Genomic DNA, 15374 nt, shown 5'->3' with positions numbered 1-15374 from the left:
GTTTGACAACTTCCTATAAGGTTAAATATAAACTTATAATATGACCCAGCAATCACACACCTAGTTATTTACCCAAGTTAACTGAAAACCAGGTTCATACAAAAACCTGTACAGAAATATTTATAGCAGCTTTGTGTATAAGCATCCAAAACTGGAAGCAACGACGTCTGTTGACAGGTGACTGAATAAAGAAACTGTGGTATATCCATAGAATGGATGATTAGTCAACAACAAAAAGCAACAAGCCATTGATTCTTGCAACAATATGAGTGAATCTTAAATACATTTTGCTAGGTTAAAGACTACAAATTATATGATTCCGTTCAGGGGACATTTTGGAAAAGGCAAAACTGTAGGGATGAAAAACAGATTACTAGTTATCAGGGTTTGCAGTGGAAGGTGTTTGACTACAGGAGATGCATAGGAAAACTTTTAGGATAACAGAATTATTCTATGTGTTACTAGGGTGGCATATATGTTACTCTACGCATTTGTTAAAATCCATAGAACTGTACCTTACAAAGAGTGAACTTTAAGGTATGTACATTTTTTTAAGAGTCAACCAGGATGTCAGGGAATCCCAGGATAGGATGTAGACTGTGACAAATTAACCTAACACATTATAAATGTATGACATAAGCTCACTGAAGGGGGTAGAGGAAAAAAAAAGCTGACCTATATAACCTTAGAAAATAGTGTTTTGACTGACAACTATAGGCTAATGACAAAATAATCTGTACATAAACACTGAACTCTAGTTGGTAAATCTGTAGCTCATAGGAGTATGAGTTAACAAATCTGAAACTGCTTTACATGCATAAGGGTTTGAACAAATAAGTAAATTCCCCATCCACCACTGTGGATGATGAGAGGCAGGTTTCTCACTGCCAGAGAGTGAAATGCAGATCAGCAAGGGGAAAAAGCTAGAATTAACTCTGCAGTACTGAGTTGGAATCAGAGATAACAGTGTGAATCCACATTTAGCTTAGTATGTATACAGACTGACACAGAAATAATTAGAAATATGTATATATACATGAGTTAGCACACATACTTTTATTTCCCAGCTCTATTCACTAAGAGGGCCTACTAGCAGCATGCAACCCAATGCTCAGAACTTGGTTTCTCCAATAAAAAGAACTAAGGCTCTTTAGAAAAAGCTGATTCTAGAACTGGGGCAAGGAAAATACAAGATGAACCTGGAATGTCTTCTAGTTCTAAAAAGTAGGGAGGTGCTCAAGTAGCAAAAGGATGAGGGCATGTCAAAGTGACACAGAAGTCAACCTGGAAGAGGCCCCAGTAGCCAAAGCTAGAACAATCAGTGGAAGAAAATAAATAGCATGGTATTGTATTATAACCCAAGGTATAAAATAAATACAAGTCCATAGAGATACAAATTAATGACTCAATAAATAAACAAATAGGTAGAAGGGGCAAATCTTCCTTTGCAGAAGAATTCCAGATAATAAAAGTAGATAACACCCTCTGTAGGAGGTAAAGTTTAATTCTCACTCCTCCCTCCCCAAGCGTGGGCTGGACTTGGTGACCCATTGCCAAAGAATGCAGTGTAGAAAGGGAAAAAAAAATAGTAACTTTATAGTGAGAAACCTAGCAAACACTAACACAACCAAATGATCAAAATTAACATTATCTGTAATAAGTCATGTTAGTATCATATTCCTCCGATAGGATGTGATGAGAAAGGCACTTCACCTCTGTGGTAGTCTTCCCAAAAATCCATAACCCCAGTCTAATCATGAGAAAAACATCATACAAACCTAAATTGAGGGGTGTTCTACAAAATACCTCATCAGTATCCTCAAACCCATCAAGGTCATTAAAAAACAAGGGAAGTCTGAGAAACTGTCACAGACCAGAAGAGACTAAGGAGACACAATGACAATGCAATGTAGTACTCTCGACTGGATCCTGGAACAGAAAAAGGACCTCAGTGTGAAACGTGGTAAAATCCAAATAAAGAGTGGAATTTAGTTAATAGTAATGTACCAACACACGTAGTTTTTTTCTTTTTTTTAAGTCTGGCTGATGTGGAACAGGTTCAGAAGGCAAAATTCAAAACAGAAATTCCAAGAATGTTTTATGCAATGATTGCTTCATTCTATTAAGTGCACAGCCTTCCAACATAGCTGTTTTTCTTTCTTTTATATTTTCTACTGCATTGCATTTTTTTAATAAATCAGTACCTGCACATCCCAATTTCTCAAATATAGAGTTATATAAAGAAAAAATTAAAGAAAGATGACTATTTAAAGAGCTACCAAAACCTGTTTTATTACTTAATAATCTACCCAAGTAGAGTCCTCTCATACAAAGAACATAATATTCACTTTAAAATAGTCTTTTTCAGATTAATTTTAAAGCTAATTTCATTTATGATTTATTGAAATTAATTGAAGTAGAAACCAATACAATCATACCCAAGTAAACATGAAAAATTTTAAGCATCTACTGATCTGATTTTTGGTCACTAGTACAACATTAAAATGATTGTTATTAAGAAAATGCTCCATTGTATTGAAAAATCTGCATCTCAGATTTTCCAAGAAAGCCTTGATTTAAAATAATCACCACGATCCATCAAAACAACCCTAAATGACAACTCTTTGGTCTCCATAATATTAAATACTTCTCTAAGACGGCTTCTTGCACAAAATTTTTTCACAATGAATGTCCCGATCTAGGGACCAGGAAAAAAAATGATTATGACTTTTGCAGAGCTTCTATTCCACTATCAGTACATCGGTACAGTAAATAACAACTTCCACCTGCCCTCTCTACTTACACAGACATGCCTGTGTAGGCGAGAACACATGATAGACAAAATGTTCTTAGAAGAAAAGCTTTAATCCAACGAACATTTGAGGATTGGGAACTGACTGTCCAATCAATTTGGTCATCTAAATCCTCTTGACTATTATATCCTTCCCTTTTGGTTGTTTACTATTTAGTCATTTTACAATATTCCTTTCACAGCTTGTTGGCACATCGTTTACTAGAATTAGAAGGGTAAGGAAAGAAGGAAAATGCCAGTTAATCCTTTTAATTTTTTTCCACATAATTTTGGTAAAAGACCTGGTAAAACCTGAGTTAAATGTTAACCTGAGTTTGAATAAAGTTTTAAGATTATATGAAGGCTTCTATTATCTATTCTAATATTCCTTACCATACCAAGGCTTAAAAGTTGATGATTTGTAGTTACATGAAATAAGTTATCGATGTGCTATTAACAATTTTAAATGGACACACATCATTAGCCCAGCAATTCTAATCCCAGCTATTTATTCTACAGATATAGCCTCACATATGCAAAATATGTATACAAGGATATTGAATGCAACTTTCCCATAATAAGGAGAGTTTGAAATTAATGGAATAAATATTTCTTTATTTACTGAATAAATATTCATGTATTAATGAAACAAATGCCCATCAATAAAAGACTTATTAAATAAATGATAGTATATCCATTTAATGGCATTCTGCACAGCTGCTAAAAAGAACGAGGCCTTCTATTGACACTGATATGGAAAGGTCTCCAGGACATATTAAGAGAAAAAGTAAGGTATATAATAGTGTGGACAGTACACTGCCATTTTTGTTAATATATGCACACTTATCCATATTCTAGTTTGGTAATAAGTACAAAGTCTCTGTAAAGACACATGAAAAACTGGGAAGTGGTTGTTTCCAGGGAAAGGAACTGTGTGGCTAGGAGGCAGGTAATTAAGGGGGACTTACCTCTCTCACTTTGTTCCCTTTATAGCTTTTAATCTGGTGCTAAGTGCAGATATTATATATTAAAAAAACACTTTTTATTTAAATTTAAAAATTAAAAAGGAGGAGGAGAGGGCATCCTGCACCAAAAATACCAGAGTCATTCCTCGGGGTGTCTCCTCCCAGGACCTTGAGCCCTGTCAGTCTAGTCACTTGATCTCTCAAGGTTGAGAACCTGCATCAAAGCCACCACCTTTCTCACACCTGCCAGCCTTGTTCCTCTCTGAGCATGTGTTTAACAAATAAACAAAGTTTCTCACTCCAGACAACATGAAGTAAGTCCACTCTACCCTGTATCTCCCACTGTATTCAACTAAAATCCTTGGACACAGCTGCTCCATCCGTTACTTAATGAGTCTGAAAAATAATTGATAGCAGATAGTTTAGGAAAATAAACCCACAATTCAACGTATCACAAAATCAGCAGAATTTTGCCTTTTTTTCTTTCTCTCTGTGTGTGTGTGTGTGTGTGTGTGTGTGTGTGTGTGTGTGTGTGTGTGTTGTTCTGGTAGCTCTTGGCCTGGACTCAAATAAGGCAGCCAAATCCAGAACTGTGCCCCAAACACAGACAGAAAAAGCTGCAGAAGACCTCCGTTTCTGGTGTGAGAAACAGAAAAGGGAGCCCCTACACATGAAAGGGAGGGGAGAAAATCTGAACTGTGTGTGTGTTTCCTGCTCTCTCCGGCCCTACCTCACAGCAGTTAAGCAGCAGTGGCAGCCGACAGGAAAAGTTTTTCCCTGACCAGGGAAGCTGGGATCCCAAGAGCACAGGGAAAGCCTCCCTTGCTTTATTGACTCTCCATATCTTGCCATTTGGTTCTCAAGAGAGATGTGGTCATAGGAAGTAAAAGGCAGAACAGAGAAACTAAAAGTCCAAGACTTCTAGGCAGGGTAGCAGGATGGGAAACCCTTCAGATCTGGAAAGTATGGGAAACAACAAGAAGAGAAAGGAGCTCAATCAGACTGTATATGAATTCTGGGGCTCATCTCCAAGCTGTGCATGCATGCATCTGGCCCCAAACAGCACACCAAAGGTTTTGACAACTAATCTCTGGAGTATACTGCTGCCCTGATCTGAAACTGGCCACTGGCTGGTACATACCTGGAATAAATAGAAATAGAATGGCAAATACTTTGAAAACTTAACTGATTTTGGACCCCAACCCACAGAAGGCAGGAAGGAATTTACAGCCTGAATCTAACTGGATTGCCTGCTAACACGAATAAGCAAGAAACATTCTCTATAGGATTTAAACAAGACCCAAAGTCTTCTAACAACTTGAAAATGTTCAGGATACAAATTCAAACTAACATACAAAAAAACTTGAAAATTTCAACATCTCACAAGGAAAAAGACAATCAACAGATATCAATGCAAGATGTTAGAATTGGCAAAGGCTTTAATACAGCTATTCTAAGTATGCTCAAAGAAAGAAAGGCAGTCTTGAAATAAATGGAAAAATAAAAAGTCTCAATGAAGAAATAGAACACTTTTTTAAAAAGAACCAAATGGAAAATTTTAAATTAGAAAATACAATAACAGAAACTTTAAAATTCATTGGATGGGCTCAATAGTATAATAGAGATGACAGAATAGTTGATGAACTTGAAAATACACAAACTGAAATTATCCAAGCTGAACAACAGAGAGACAAAAAATTAGAAAAGAAGGGAAAAAAGCACAGACTCTCAAGGACCCATGGGACAACACCAAAAGACTTAACATTTGTATCATGAAAGGTCCAACATGTAAGGAGAAAGAGTGTAGTGCACAAAAAGTATTTCAAGAAACAATGGCTAAAACTTCCCAAATTTAAAAAGACATAAATTTACAGATTTAAGAAACGCAGTGATCACCAAACAGGATAAACTCAAACAGGATAAAATCCACCAAACAGGATAAACTCAAAAACATCACGATCAAACCAATGAAAACTAAAACAAAACTCCTGAAAGCAGTCAGAGAAAAAGGATACATTACACATAGGGAAACAATAATTTGAATGACTGAAATTTCCCATCAGAAATCATAACAAAGGTTTTTTTTTTTTTTTTTTTTTTTGAGACAGGGTCTCACTCTGTCACCCAGGCTGGAGTGCAGTGGCATGATCATGGCTCACTGCAGCCTCAACTTCCCAGGCTCAAGTGATCCTCCCACCTTAGCCTCCTAAGCAGCTGAGACTACAGGTATGCACCACCATGCCTGGCTAATTTTTTATTATTTGTAGAGGTGGGGGTCTCCCTATGTTGCCCAGACTGTCTCGAACCCCTGGGCTCAGGCAATCCTCCCATGTCAGTCTCCCAAAGTGCTGAGATTACAAGCAGGAACCACCATGTCCAACCCACTGAAACACTTTGTTTGTTTGGAGACAGTTTCACCCTGTTGCCCAGGCTGGCGTGCAGTGGTGCAATCTCTGCTCACTGTACCTATGCCTCCCGGGTTCAAATGATTCTCCTGCCACAATCTCCTGAATAGCTGGAACTACAGGTGCCCACCACCATGTCTGGCTAATTTTTTTTGTATTTTTAGTAGAGACGGGTTTCACCATGTTGGCCAGGCTGGTCTCAAACTCCTGACCTCAAGTGATCCAGGAGCCAGGCGTGAGCCACCGCACCTGGCATAGCCCCGTGAGACACTTCTAAGTGCTGGGGGGAAAATGAAAAGAAACAAATGTCAACCCAGAATTGTATATCTAGTGAAAATATTTTTAAAAGATGATGATGAAATACAGAAATTCTCATATAAACAAAACCAAAATAATTCATCACTAGCAGACTGCTCTAAAAGAAATGCTAAAGGAAATTCTTCAGATGGAGGGAAAATCATATTAGAGGGAAATTTAGAACTTCAGGAAACAAGGAAGAGCAATAGAAGTGGTAAATATCAAGGTAAATGTAATACCCATTTTACTCCTTTTAGGGTCTTTAAAATATAAATGATGAGGCCAACTGTGGTGGCTCACACCTGTAGTCTCACCATTTTGAGAGGCCAAGATGACAGGACTCCTGGAGACCAACAGTTTAAGACCAGCCTGGGCAACACAGTGAGACCCCCATTTCTGCAAAAACAAAAACAAAACAAAAAAAACCTTTTTCTTTAAACTAGCCAGGCAAGATGGATGGCATGCACCTATAGTCCTATCTACCCAGGATACTGAGGTGAGAGGATCACTTAAGCCCAGAAGTTTGAGGCTGCAGTGAGCTATGATTGCACCACTGCACTCCAGCCTGGGTGACAGAGTAAGACCTTGTCTCCACAAAAAATAATGGAAAAAAATATATATATATAAAGGATGGTTAAAAAGCACAAATTATAACATTGTTGATGGGGTTTTCATGTATGCAGATGCAATATTTTTGAAAATTACAACATAAAAGGGAGACAGAAAAGAGATCTACATGGTACTAACATTTTTTTCTTTTGTTTTGGTTTGAGACAAGGTTTTACCCTGCTGCCCTGGCTGGAAGACAGTGGTGTGATCATGGCTCACTACAGCCTCAAACTCCCAGGCTCAAGCAATCCTTCACCTCAGCCTCCAGAGAAGCTGGGACCACAGGCTTGAGCCACCACGCCTGCTAATTTTTGTATTTTTTGTAGAGACAGGGTTTTGCCACGTAGCCCAGGCTAGTCTCAAACTCCTGGGCTCAAGTGATCTGCCCACCTTGGCCTCCCAAAGTGTTTGGATTGTAAGTGTGAGCCACTGCACCCGGTGGTACTAACATTTCTATATTCTGCTTAAAGTGGTAATATATTAATTCTAAGTAGACTGAACACTTAAGTGTGTATATTGTAATTCCTAGTGCTACACTAAAATAACTATATAATGAAAACAGTAAAAAGAATATTAAAAATACTCCAAAAGAGGGAAAAGGAAACAAATAGAAAACAAATAATAAAATGATAGACCATCCAAACATACGTCTAAACATACCAATTAAAAGAGATTGTCATGGGCAGTTACTAATCAACGGGCATAAACTTTCAGTTAAGTAAGATGAATAAATTCTGGAGATCTCCTGTACAACATTGAACATATAGTCAACAATACTATATTGTACATGTAAAATTTGTTAAGAGGGTACATCTCATGTAAAATGTTCTTACCACAATACAATTTTTAAAAAAATAAGAAGAAGAAGAGACGTTGTCAGAATGGATTTTTTTTTTAAAAAAGAACATACAATATGCTATCTACCAGAAACCCACATTAAATACAATGATATATGTAGGTTAAACAAAAAAGAATGTTAAATGCAACATGGTATCCTGGACCGGATCCTGGATCAGAAAAAAGGACATTAGTAGAAAATTTGGTGAAATCCAAATGAAGTCTGTAGCTTACCTAATGAAGTATTATACCAATGCAAATGTCTTAGTTTTAATAAATGTATCATTGTTACATAAGATGCTAACATTAGGGGAAGCTGGGTGAAGAAAATACAAGAACTCTCTTTACTATTTTTGCAACCTTTCTATAAATCTGAAATTAGTTCAAGAGAAAAATGTATTTTAAGTTAAAAGCGGAAAATAAATGCCATGAAAATATGAACCGACAGAAAAACAGGATGATTATATTAATATCAGATAAAGTAGACTTCAAAGCAAGGAAAATTACCAGGGATAGAGATACTAAATAATGATTTTAAAAAGTCAATTCACTAAAAGACAGAACAATCCAAAATGTGTATGTAACTAACAAAAGAACCTTCAAATATACAAAATAAAAACGAACAAAACTAAGGATAAAATGGACAAATCCACAAGTATAGTCAATGGACAAAACTAAGGATAAAATGGGCAAATCCACAAGTATAGTCAATTTTCCTTTCTTAGTAATCAATAAAACAAGTAGACAGAAAATAATCAGGGATACAGAGAAACTAAACACCATGATCAGCCAACTTTAATAGATATAATCAATATTCATAGAATATTCCACCTAACAACAGAATATACATTATTTTCAAGTACACATGGACAGTCACCAAGCTAGACCATATCTTGGTCATAAAACAAACCCTAACAAATTGTAAAATATTGAAATGATAAAAAGTATATTCTCTAATCATAATGGAATAAACTAGAAATCAATAAAACAAAGACACTGACAAATCTCCCAACACTCCAAACAACATACTTCTAGATAATCCATAGGTCAAAGAGAAAGTCTCAGGGGAAACAAAAATCAACGTATCAAAATTTGTAAAATGCAGTGACAACAGTACCTAGAGGGAAATGTATAGCATTAAGAGATTATATTAGAAAAGAAGAAAGGTCTCAAATCAACAATCCAAGTTTCCACCTTAGAAAAACAGAAAAGGCAGAGTAAATTAAAGAAAGCAGAAGAAAGAAAATAAAGAACAGAAATCAACTACATTGAAAACAGAAAAATAGAGGAAAATCAATATAGGAAAAGCTGGTTCTTTGAAAAGATGAATAACATTAATAAGCCTGTAGCCAAAGGGAAAAAAAGAATGAATATACAAATTATCAAAATCAAGAACAAAAGAAAGTATATCACCATAAACTTCATAGATGTTAAAAGAATAAGGGAATACTACAGACAAATCTATACACATAAATTTGACAACAAAAATTAAATGGACCAATTCCTTGAAAGCCACAAAGTACCAAAACTCACCCCAAAAGAAAGACAACCTGAATTGTTCTATATCTATTAGAAAAATCTAACCTATAGTTTAAAACCTTCACACAAAAGAAAACCCTAGGCTCAGATGGTTTCCCTGGAGAATTCTACACAATCTTTTTCCGAAAATATGTTTTAATGTTAAAGGGAACATATCCCAACTTATGTTATAAGGTCAGTATTATCCTGACGCAAAAACTAAACAAAGACAGGACAAGAAAAAAACAAAACTACAGACCAATATCCTAGTGAACACAGATGATGCAAAACTTCTCAACAAAAGATTAGCAAATTGGCTGGGCATGGTGGCTTACACCTGTAATTCCAGCACTTTGGGAGGCTGAGGCGGTTGGATCATGGGATGTCAGGAGTTCAAGACCAGCCTGGCCAACATGGTGAAACCCCGTCTCTACTAAAAATACAAAAAATTAGCAGGGCGTGGTGGTGGGTGACTGTAATCCCAGCTATTTGGGAGGCTGAGGCAGGAGAATCACTTGAACCCAGGAGACGGAGGTTGCAGGGAGCTGAGATCATACCATTGCACTACAGCCTGGGCAACAAGAGTGAAACTCCATCTCAAAAAAAAAAAAGAGTAGCAAATCAAAGCTAACAATATAGGATAATACATAACCACCAAGTGGCATTTACCCCAGAAATGCAAGGCAGGTTCAATATCTGAAAACTAATATAATTCATTATATTAACAGACTAAAGAAGAAAAAAATCATATGATCATATCAAGTCATATAGGAAAAGCATTTGACAAAATTCAACATTCATTCCTGATAAAATTCTCAGTAAACTAGGAATAGAAGGGAACTTACCCGATCTGGTAAAATGAATCTACAAAAACTAGCAGCTAGGGCATGGTGGCTCATGCCTATAATTCAGTACTTTGGTAGACCAGGGTGAATGGATCACTTGAGCTCAGGAATTCAAGACTAGCCTGGGCAACATGGCAAAACCCTGTCTCTACAAAAAAATTAAAATAATTAGCCAAGTGTGGTGGCATGTGCCTGTGATCCCAGCTACTCGGGAGGCTAAGGTGGGAGGATCGCTCAAGCCTGGGAGGTAGAGGTTGCAGTGAGCTGTGTTTGTGCCACTACACTCCAACTCGGGCGTCAGAGTAACACCCTGTCTCGAAAACAAAACAACAAAACAAAACAAAAAAACTAAGAGGTAATATCATACTTAATAGTGAAAACCTGAATGCTTTTTCCCTAAAATCAGGAAGAAGGCATGGATGTCCAGTCTCACTACCGACATTTGATATCTTACTGGAAGTCTGTAAAAATGGGGAAAAAAAGAAAGAAAGAAAAGCCATACAGGTTAGACAGGAAGAAATAAAACTATCACTTTTCATGGACTATGATTATCTATATAGCAAATTCCAAGAACCTATAATAAAGCTTCTAGAACAAGTGACTTTAACAAGGTTATAAGATACAAATTCACACATTAAAAAAATCATATCTCTATATACAAGAAATAAATTAGAAACTGAAACCTAAAATAGAAATATTTACATTAGGCCAGGTGCGGTGTGGCTCATGTCTGTAATCCCAACACTTTGGGAAGCCGGGATGGGTGGATCACCTGAGGTCAGGGAGTTCGAGATCAGCCTGACCAACATGGTGAAACCCCGTCTCTACTAAAAATACAAATTTCAGCCAGGCATGGTGGTGCATGTAATCCCAGCTACTTGGGAGGCTGAGGCAGGAGAATCACCTGAACCCAGGAGGCAGAGATTGCAGTGAGCCAAGATCACACCATTGCACTCCAGACTGGGCAACAAGAGCAAAACTCCGTCTGAAAACAAACAAACAGACAAACAAACAAATATTAGTTTAAGAAATACTTAGGTATGGCCGGGTACCGCTTACGCCTGTAATCCCAGCACTTTGGGAGGCCGAGGCGAGCGGATCACGAGGTCAGGAGATCGAGACCATCCTGGCTAACACGGTGAAATCCTGTTTCTACTAAAAATACAAAAAAATTAGCCGGGCGTGATGGCGGGCGCCTGTAGTCCCAGCTGCTTGGGAGACTGAGGCAGGAGAATGGCATGAACCCAGGAGGCGGAGCTTGCAGTGAGCCGAGATTGCGCCACTGCACTCCAGCCTGGGCGACAGAGAGAGACTCTGTCTAAAAAAAAAAAAAAAAAAGAAAAAAAAGTTAGGTATAAACCTAACAAAACGTGCAGAATCTATAGGCTGAAAACTATAAAATGCTGATGACAGAAATAAAATGTTACCCAAGTAAATGAAGAGATGTATTATGTTGATTAACTGGAATATTTGATACAGTTAAGACATAAATTCTCAAACTGATTTATAGATTTAATGCAGTTCCAATCAAAATGCCAGCAGTTTTTGCAGGTATAAAAGCTGATTGTGAAATTTACATGCAAAGGCAAAAGGACTAAAATGGCCAAAATAACTTTGAAAAAAGAACAAAGATGGAAAAGTCACACTACCCAATTTTAAGTCTTGCTGTGAAGCTACAGTAATCAAGACAGTGTGGAAGACAAAGGAAAGAATCTTAACAGCTGTGAGACAGAAGCATCACGTAACCTATAAAGGAAAACCTATCAGATTCTAACAGCAGATTTCTCATCAGAAACCCTACTAGCTAGAAGGGATTGGGACCCTATCTTCAGGCCTCCTCAAACAAAACAACTATCAGCAACAAAGAATTTTGTATCTAGTGAAACTAGACATTATATATGAAGGAAAGATACAGTCTTTTTCAGACAAACAAATGCTGAGAGAATTCGCCACTACCAAGCCACTAGTACAAGAACTGCTACACGGAGCTCTAAATCTTGAAGCAAATCCTGGAAACACATTAAAAGAGAACTACTTTAAAGCATAAATCACACAGGACCTATAAAACAAAAATACAAGTTAAAAAGCAAAAACAAAAAAACAAGAAAAAAAACTACACAGGCAACAAACAGCACGATGAATGCAACGGTACCTCACATATCAATACTAACATTGAATATAAATGGCCTAAATGCTCCCCTTAATGGATACAAAACTGCAGAACTCACCGACCATCTGCTGACTTCAGGAAACTCACCTAACACATAAAGACTCACATAAACTTAAGGTAAAGGGGTGGAAAAAGGCATTTCACATGACCGGACATCAAAAGTGAGCAGGGATAGCTATTCCTTTTTTTTTTTTTCTGAGACAGAGTTTTGCTCTGTCACCCAGGTTGGAGCGCAGTGGCGCGATCTCGGCTCACTGCAACCTCCACCTCCCGGGTTCAAGAGATTCTCCTGCCTCAGCCTCCCAAGTAGCTGGGATTACAGGCGCCCGCCACCACGCCTGGCTAATTTTTATATTTTTAGTAGAGGCGGGGTTTCGCCATGTTGGCCAGGCTGGTCTCGAACTCCTGACCTCAGGTGATCTGCCTGCCTCTGCCTCCCAAAATGCTGGGATTACAGGTATGAGCCACCGCCCCCAGCCTAGGGGTAGTTATTCTTATATTAGACAAAACAAACTTTAAAGCAACAGCAGTTAAAAGAAACAAAGAGGGACATTATATAATGGTAAAAGGCCTTGTCCAACAGGAAACTATCACAATCCTTAACATATATTCACCTAACACTGGAACTCCCAAATTTATAGAACAATTACTAATAGACCTAATAAATGAGATAGCAACACAATAATAGTGGCAGACTTCAATACTCCACTAACAGCACTAGACAGGTCATCAAGACAGAACGTCAACAAAGAAACAATGGATTTAACTATAAATCCATTTAACAACGGATTTAAACGATATCTTGGAACAAATGGACTTAACAGATACATACAGAACATTTCATCCAATGACCACAGAATACACATTCTATTCAACAGTGCATAGAACTTTCTCCAAGAGACCATATGATGGACCATAAAATGAGCCTCAATAAATTTAAGAAAACTGAAATTATATCAAGCACTCTCTCAGACCACAGTGCAATAAAACTAGAAATCAACTCCAAAAGAAACCTTCAAAATCATGCAAATACATGGAAGTTAAATAACCTGCTTCTGAATCAGTATTAAGTCAAAAACAAAATCGAGATGGAAATTTAAAAATTATTCAAACTGAACGACAATAATGACACAAACTATCAAAACCTCTGAGATACAGCAAAGGCGGTGCTAAGAGGAAAGTTCATAACCCTAAACGCCTATATCAAAAGACTGAAAGAGCATAAACGGACATCTAAGGTCACACCTCAAGGAACTAGAGAAACAAGAACAAATAAAACCCAAATACAGCAGATAAAAGGAAATAACCAAGATCAGAGCAGAACTAAATGAAATTGAAACCAAAAAAATACAAAAATGAAACAAAAAGCTAATTCTTTGAAAGGATAAATAAAATTGATAGACCTTTAGCAAGATTAATCAAGAAGAGACGAGAGAAAATTCAAATAACCTCAATAAGAAGCCAAACAGGAGATATTACAACTGACATCGCTGAAATATAAAAGATCACTCAAGGCTACTATGAATACTTTTATGCACATAAACCAGAAAACCTAAAAGAGATGGATCAATTGCTGGAAAAATACAACCTCCTAGCTTAAATCAGGAAGAATTAGGATACCCTGAACAGACGAATAACAAGCAGCGAGATTGAAACAGTAATTTAACAATTACCAATAAAAAAAGTCCAGGACCAGAAAGATTCACAGCAGAATTCTACCAGACACTGAAAGAAAAATTGATACAATCCTTTTGACACTATTCCACAAGACAGAGAAAGAAGGAACCCTCCCTAATTCATTCTATGAAGCCACCATCACCCTAATACCAAAACCAGAAAAGGACATAACCAAAAAAGAAAACTATAGACTGATATCCTTGATGAACACAGATGCTAAAATCCTTCACAAAATATTAGCTAACCGAATCCAACAACATACCAAAAAGATAATCCACCATGATCAAGTCGGTTTCATATCAGGGATACAGGGACATAAACAGAATTAAAAACAAAAATCACATGATCATCTCAATAGATGCAGAAAAAGCATTCGACAAAATTCAGCATCACTTTATGATCCCTCTCAGCAAAACTGGCATACAAGGGACATACCTCAATGTAATAAAAGACATCTGTGACAAACCCACAGCCAACACAATACTGAATGGGGAAAAGTTGAAAGCACTCCCTCTGAGAACTGGAACAAGACAAGGATGCCCACTCTCACCACTCGTCTTCAACACAGTACTGGAAGTCCTGGCCACAGCAATCAGACAAGAGAAAGAAATAAAGGGCATCCAAATTAGTAAAGAGGAAGTGAAACTGTCACTATTTGCTGACGATATGATCATTTACCTCGAAAATCCTAAAGACTCCTCCAGAAAGCTCCTAGAACTGATAAAAGAATTCAGCAAAGTTTCCTGATACAAGACTAATGTATCAGTAACTCTTCTATACATCAACAGCAACCAAGCAGAGAATCAAATCAAGAACTCAACCCTGGCCGGGCACCGTGGCTCACGCCTGTAATTCCAGCACTTTGGGAGGCCAAGGCGGGTGGATTACCTAAGGTCAGGAGTTCAAGACCAGCCGGGCCAACATGGTGAAACCCCGTCTCTACTGAAAATACAAAAATTAGCCAGGCATGGTGGCATACCCCCGTAATCCCAGCTACTCGGGAGGCTGAGGCAGGAGAACTGCTTGAGCCCAGGAGGCAGAGGTTATAGTGAGCCAAGATTGTGGCACTGCACTCCAGCCTGGCTGACAGAGCGAGACTCTGTCTCAAAAAACATAATAAATAAATAAATAAAATAAATAAAATAAAAACTCAACCCCTTTTACAATAGCCGAAAATAAAATAAAATAAAATAAAATAACTTAGGAATATACCTAACCAAGGAGTCGAAAGACCTCTACAAAGAAAACTACAAAACTGCT

The 15374-nt window shown here is 37.4% G+C and overlaps 1 protein-coding gene across 15 annotated transcripts in view; it reads right to left on the bottom strand.

Annotated features, from left to right (window-relative positions):
* The window catches only part of SCN8A (sodium voltage-gated channel alpha subunit 8), a 211021-nt gene that overhangs the window by 178493 nt on the left and 17154 nt on the right, over nucleotides 1–15374 (bottom strand). The window contains exon 2 of one of the 15 annotated variants that reach the window (XM_065524217.2): nucleotides 6773–6854. The exons of the other annotated variants lie outside the window; for them this stretch is intronic. The gene's annotated coding sequence lies outside the window, so the exon portion shown is untranslated. The remainder of the gene's footprint in view (nucleotides 1–6772; nucleotides 6855–15374) is intronic. 15 annotated transcript variants of the gene reach the window in all.

Source organism: Macaca fascicularis, chromosome 11, assembly GCF_037993035.2.
Source record: "Macaca fascicularis isolate 582-1 chromosome 11, T2T-MFA8v1.1".
NCBI classification, from domain to species: domain Eukaryota; kingdom Metazoa; phylum Chordata; class Mammalia; order Primates; family Cercopithecidae; genus Macaca; species Macaca fascicularis.
The sequence above is the reverse complement of the archived record's forward strand: the minus strand, read 5'-3'. Positions and strand labels throughout refer to the sequence as shown.